At 38.9% G+C, this 6,743-nt stretch overlaps 1 pseudogene; it reads right to left on the reverse strand.

Annotated features, from left to right (window-relative positions):
- Positions 1-2,021: 2,021 nt before the first annotated feature.
- On the reverse strand, positions 2,022-3,324 carry LOC101135021 (keratin, type I cytoskeletal 18-like; annotated as a pseudogene).
- Between the last annotated feature and the right edge of the window lie 3,419 nt (positions 3,325-6,743).

The following is a 6,743-nucleotide window of genomic DNA, read 5'->3' on the forward strand; positions in this document are numbered from 1 at the left end:
TATAGGTTGTCTGTTTATTCTGTTGATTATTTCAGAAGTATTTTAGCTTAATTAAATCCTATCTGTCTGTTTTCATTTTTATTGTGTTTGCTTTTGACATCTTTGTCATAAATTCTTTACCTAGGCTGATATTCAGAAGTGTTTTTCCTAGATTTTCTTCTAGGATTTTAATAGCTTCAGGCTTTACATTTAGGTCTTTAATCCATCTTGAATTAGTTTTTGTATGTGATGAGAGAACGAGGTCCACTTTCCTTCTTCTGCAGGTGGCTAGCCAATTTTCCCAGAACCATTTACTGAATAAGGGTGTCCTTTCCCTATTGTTTATTTTTGTCAACTTTGTCAAAAATCAGTTGGTGGTAGGTATGTGACTTTATTTCTGGGTCCTCTATTCTGAACCATTGATCAATGTGTCTATTTTTGTACCAGTACCATGCTGTTTTAGTTACTATAGCCTTGTAGTATAATTTGACATCAGGCAATGTAATGCCTCCAGATTTGTTCTTTTTGTTTAGGATTGCTTTGGATATTTGGGCTTTTATTTAGGCTCCATAAGAACTTTAAGATAGCTTTCTTCTAGTGAGTAGTAACTTTTAAATTGATAGATAATAATTGTACATATTTATGGAGTACATGTGATATTTTGATACATGCATACAATGTGTAATGATCAAATAATGGTGAATAGAATACCCATTACCTCAAACATTTATCATTTCTTTGTGTTGGGAACATTTCAAATTTTCTCTTCTAGTTATTTTGAAATATATGATAAATTATTGTTAACTTAGTCATCCTCCTGTGCCATCAAACACTAGAACATATTCCTTCTATCTAACTGTATTTTTGTACCCATTAACCAACCTCTATTGATCCTCTGATCTTCCCAGCCTCTGGCAACCATCACTCTACTCTCCGCCTCCATGAGATCAACTTAAGATCCCACACGTGAGTGACAGAATGCGGTATTTGTCTTTTTTCACTTTTCTAACCTAGTTATTTCGCTTAACATAGCAATCTCTCGTTTCATCCATGCTGCTGCAAGTGACAAGATTTCATACTTTTTTATGATTGAACTGTATTTCATTGTGTATATATACCATATTTTCTTTATCCATACATCCATTGATGGACACTTAAATTGATCTCATATCTTAGCTATTGTGAAGAATGCTGCAATAAACATAGGTATGCAGATATCTCTTCAATATACTGATTTCCTTTCTTTTGCATGCATACCTAGCAGTGGGATTGCTAGATCATAGCGTAGATCTATTTTTAGATCTCAGTGTTTTGAGGAACCTCCACACTATTTTCCATAGTGACTGTACTGATTTATATTTCCATCTGCAGTGTATGAGTGTTCCCCTTTCTCCACATCCTCACCAGCATCTGTTATTTTTTGTGTTTTTCATAATAGCCATTCTAACTGGGATGAGATGAGATCTCACTGTGGTTTTGATTTGCATTTTCCTGATAATTAGTAATGTTGAGCATTTTTTATATGCCTGTTGGCCATTTGTATGTCTGCTTTTGAGAAATGTCTCTTCAGTTCATTTGCCCATTTTTAAATTGTATTACTTGGTTTTCTTTGTTTTGTTTTGTTTTTTGCTGTTGAGTTGAGTTCCCTATATATTCTGGTTATTAATCCCTTGTTGAATGGATAGTTTGCAAATATTTTTTCCCAATCTATAGATTGTCTCTTCACTTTGTTGATTGTTTCCTTTGCTATGCAGAAGCTTTTTAGCTTTATGCAATCTTATTTGCCTATTTTTGCTTTAGTTGTCTATGCTTTTGAGGTTTTAACCCAAAAAAATTTGCCCAGACCAATGTCATAAAGCACTTTCTCAATGTTTTTCTCTAGTAGTTTCAAGTCTTACATTTAAGTTTTTAATCCATTTTGATTTGTTTTTTCTATATGGTGAGAAATAGGGGTTTGTTTTTTCTTTTTTCTTCTTTCTTTTTTGACCTCTGAACTTTTTATTGGCCTCCTGCTCCCCAAAGGGCATCCTGCTTCTGCTGTCTTAATGTCTCAGAACTTTGGTGTCATTGGTCTCAGACACCACTTTGCCAACCACTGTCTGGCAGATGGTGGTCTTTTGGATGGTTTGCAAGAAGTTGCTACTGTCCAGGGCATCACCAAGATTGAAGTCCTCGCCGTCTTCCAGCAGGCGGCGGTGGGTGGTGCTCTCAGCCTCCAGCTTGGCCTTGATGTTCAGCAGGGCCTCATACTCCTGGGCCTAACACTGCCCCTCTGCCCGGGTCTGTGCCAGCTCTGACTCCAGATACAGCAGGATCCCTTTGAGCTGCTCCATCTGCAGGGCATAGCGGGCCTCCACCTCCTTCAGGGTGTTCTCCAAGCTGGGCTTCAGATTTCTCGAGTCCAGGTTGATCTCCAAGGACTGTACTCTATGTCTCAGCTCCCTGAGCATCATCTCAGCAGCTCTAATCTCAGCGGACTGCGTGGTGACTACTGTGGTACCCTCCTCAATCTGCTGAGACCAGTACTTGTCTAGCTTCTCTCAGTTCTTCTGAGCCAGCTCGTCATATTGGGCCCAGATATCTGCCATGATCTTGGCGAGGACCTGAGATTTGGGGGCATCTACCTCCATGGTCAACCCAGAGCTGGCCACCTGGGCTTGTAGGCCTTTTACTTCCTCTTTGTGGTTCTTCTTCATAAAAAGCAGCTCCTTCTTGAGAGCCTCGGTCTCTGTCTACAGCTGCAGCTGAGTAACATTGGTGTCATCAATGACCTTGGGGAGTTCATGGATGTCGCTCTCCACAGACTGGCACATGGCCAGCTCTGTCTCATACTTAACTCGAAAGTCAGCAGCAGCAAGACAGACATTGTTGATCTGAAAAACCATGCGAGCATTGTCCACAATATTTGCGAAGATCTGAGCCCTCAGGTCCTTGATGGTCTTAAAGTAATGGCCCCAGTCTCTGATCTGGGGTCCCTTCTTCTCCAGGTGCTCCTGGATTTTGCTCTCCAGCTTCTGGTTCTCTGTCTTCAGGTAGGAGGCCAGGCGGTTGTTCAGGCTTTGCACGGTCTCCTTTTCATTTTGGATGCCTCCCATTCTTACCAGACCCCCGGCCATCCCCGCAGCCAGGCCCCTGGACCCCAAGCCACCCTGGAAGCTGATGGAGTGGGACACAGAGATCCAGAAACCAGAGCCCCCCCACGGCTGCATAGACACTGGCCATGCTGCTGACCGGCCAGGTGCTGTAGCTGGGTGCCTGGACAGACCCCAGGGACCAGTAGTTGGTGGAGAAGGTGGACCGAGTGGTGAAGCTCATGCTGTCCAGGGAGGAGAGCAAGAGGACAGGACTCAGGCTTTGCTGATGACCGAGATAGGGGTTTCATCTTTCTGTCTATGAATATCCAGTTTTCCCAGAACCATTTACTGAAGAGACTGTCATTTCTCCATTGAATGTTCTTGGTACTTTTGTCAAAAATTTATTGGCTGTAAATACATGGATTCATTTCTGGGTTCTCTACTGTGTTCCATTGGTCTATGTGTCTGGTTTTATACCAGTACCATGCTGTTTTGTTTACTTTAGTTTTGCAGTATATTTTGAAGTCAGGTAATGCGATGCCTCCAGTTTTGTTGTTTTTCACTCAGGACTGCTTTGGCTATTTGAGGCCTTCTGTGGCTTCTTTTGTTTAAAAAAAAAATTTTAAGCTAATGTTCTTACTGGACTTCTGTGGTTTCACATGACTTTTAGGGTCATTTTTTCTACTTCTGTGAAGAATGTCTTTGGTATTTTGATAGACATTGCACTGAATCTGTAGATCATTTTTGGTGGTATGGTCATTTTCATAATATAAATTCTTCCAGTCCATGAACAGGGATGTGTTTCCATTTTCTCTGTGACCTCTTCAATTTCTTTCATTCATGTTTTATGGTTTACCTTATAGAGATCTTTCATCAACTTGGTTAAATTTACTCTTACATTTTTTATAGCTGTTGTAAATGAGACTGATCTCTTGATTTCTTTTTCCACTAGTCTGTTATTGGTGTATAGAAATGATACTGATTTTTGTACGTTAATTTTTTATCCTGCAACTTTACTGAATTTGCTTATGAGTTCTAAGAGTTTTTTGTTTTGTTTTGTTTTGGTGGAACTTTTAGGGTTTTCTATATATAAAATCATGTCGTCTGCAAATAGGGACAGTGTGACTTCCTCCTTTCTAATTTGAATGCCCTTTATTTCTTTCTTTTGCTTATTTGCTCTGGCTAGGAATTCCAGTACTATGTTGAATAAGAGTGGTAAGAATGGGCATTCTTGTCTTGTTCTAGTTCTTAGAGAAGAAATTTTCAGTTTTTCCCCATTCAGTATAATATTAGCTGTGAGTTTGTCATATATGGCCTTTATTGTATTGAGGTACATTTTCTCTATATGTAATTTTTGGAGGGTTTTTTTTTAATCATGAAGGGATATTGAATTTTATAAAATGCTTTCTCTGCATCTATTGAGATGATTTTTTATACTTCATTCTTTTGACATAATATATCACATTTATAGATTTGCATATGCTAAACTATCCTTGCATCCCTGGAATAAATCCCACTAGATCATGATGCATGATCTTTTTAATGTGCTGTTGGACTCAGTTTACTAGTATTGTGTTGAGGATTTTTGCATCTATGTTCTTTAGGGACATTGTCCTATAGTTTTCTTATATTGTTGTTGTGTTCTTGTCTGGTTTTGGTATCAGAATGAGCTGGCCTCAAAGATGCATTTGGAAGAATTCTCTCCTCTTCAACTTTCTGGAAAAGTTTTTTAAAAAGGTATAGTTCTTCTTTAAATATTTGGTAGAATTCAGCAGTGAAATCATCAACTCCTGGACTTTTCTTTGATGGGAGACTTTTAATACTGATTCAATCATGTTACTCACAATTGGTCTATTCAGGTTTTCTGTTTCTTCTTGGTTCAATCTTGGTAGTTTGTACATGTCTAGGAATTTATGCATTTCCATTATGTTTCTCATTTTTTGGTGTACAGTTGTTCACAATAGTCTCTAACAATCTTTTGGACTTCTGTAGTAGCAGTTGTAATGTCTCCTTTTTTTGTTTCTGATTGTATTTGTTTGGGTCTTTTCTCTATTTTTCTTGTTTAGTCTGCCTAATGGTTTGGCAATTTTGTTTATCTTTTCAAAAAAACACCTTTTTTCTTTTGTATTTTTTTGGTCTCAGTTATATTTATTTCTGCTCTTATCCTTGTTATTTCTTTTCTCCTACTAATTTTGAAGTTGGCTTCTTCTTGATTTTCTAGTTCCTTGAGATGCATCATTAGGTTGGTTATTTGAAATCTTTATACTTTTTTAAAGTAAGCATTTATTGTTATAAACTTCTCTCTTAATACTGCTTTTGCTGTATGCCATAGGTTTTGGTATGAGTATTTCTTCTCAATAATCTTCTTAATGGATGTGTTGCCATACCATCACTGTAGAGTGTATTTCTACCACAGATATCTGTGTCTTCAAGTGATCCATGCATGTCGCATAAGGTAATTTATTAATGCGATACTTCAATTCCCTGACTATTTTTGTGAATCAGAAATTTTACTACGATTTACTACATAAGATTTCTTTATCTGAAATATGGAAAATGGGGTGAAACAAAGCTACTATTTAATAGAGAAAGAGTGAGAAAACAGTAAGTTTAGCTGAGGAAATGAAGCCAAATATAAAAATTTGTTAATGCCAGAGGAGATGCCACAAAATTCAGATGGGACTACATGTTTCTTTGCAAAGGGAAAATGTGATTGTGCAAAAAGCCGAATTTTCTGTTTTATCCAACAGGGGGCACTACATTAGCACCAGGCCTCAGCTGCCAGGAACTACCAAGAGCACCTCACGTAACAGCAACTGTAGGATCCATTATTTATTTGTGTTTGATTGTGGCCTTTAAGAAGCTCATTTTGTTAAAAACAAACAAATATACCCCACACAGACACTCGGTAAAGTGTACTTGATGAAGAGATTCCAATTACTCTTCCTAGAAGTACATTCATGTGTTGATTCGTTTATTGAGTGCTTTTTTTTTTTTTTTTTTTTTTGAGACGGAGTCTCACTCTGTCGCCCAGGCTGGAGTGCAGTGGCGCAATCTCGGCTCACTGCAAGCTCCGCCTCCCGCGTTCACGCCGTTCTCCTGCCTCAGCCTCCCGAGCAGCTGGGACTACAGGTGCCCGCCACCACGCCTGGCTAATTTTTTGTATTTTTAGTAGAGACAGGGCTTTGCTGTGTTAGCCAGGATGGTCTCGATCTCCTGACCTCATGATCCGCCCACCTTGGCCTCCCTAAGTCCTGGGTTTACACGCGTGAGCCACCGTGCCCGGCCTATCGAGTGCCTTTTTTATATGTCAGGCACATACTTGGTGCTAGAGATACAATCGTGAGTAAAATAATGAGCCCTGTTCTTATGAACCTCATGGTTTAGTGGAGGAAACAGATATTAATGAGATGCTTATGTTAATGAAATAATCCAAATTGTGGTAAGTGACCCAAAGGAAAAAGGCAAGCCATATTATGATACAGGCACCAAGGTGGAAGGCCTGTGCAGATGTGGACTAAGTTCTGTACAGAAGAGACAGAAATTGTCTAAAATGTTCAAATCTACCTTGTGCATATTTGTTGGATTTTAAAGAGTGTCTGTGGCTCTCTTAAAAATCACCTGGTCCCCCATGGCAACCAACAGACACAATAATTAACAGACGTAGAAAAAGTGCCCCATTCATGTCAC

The sequence above is a fragment of the Gorilla gorilla genome, chromosome 2 (assembly GCF_029281585.2).
Source record: "Gorilla gorilla gorilla isolate KB3781 chromosome 2, NHGRI_mGorGor1-v2.1_pri, whole genome shotgun sequence".
Classification (NCBI taxonomy): domain Eukaryota; kingdom Metazoa; phylum Chordata; class Mammalia; order Primates; family Hominidae; genus Gorilla; species Gorilla gorilla.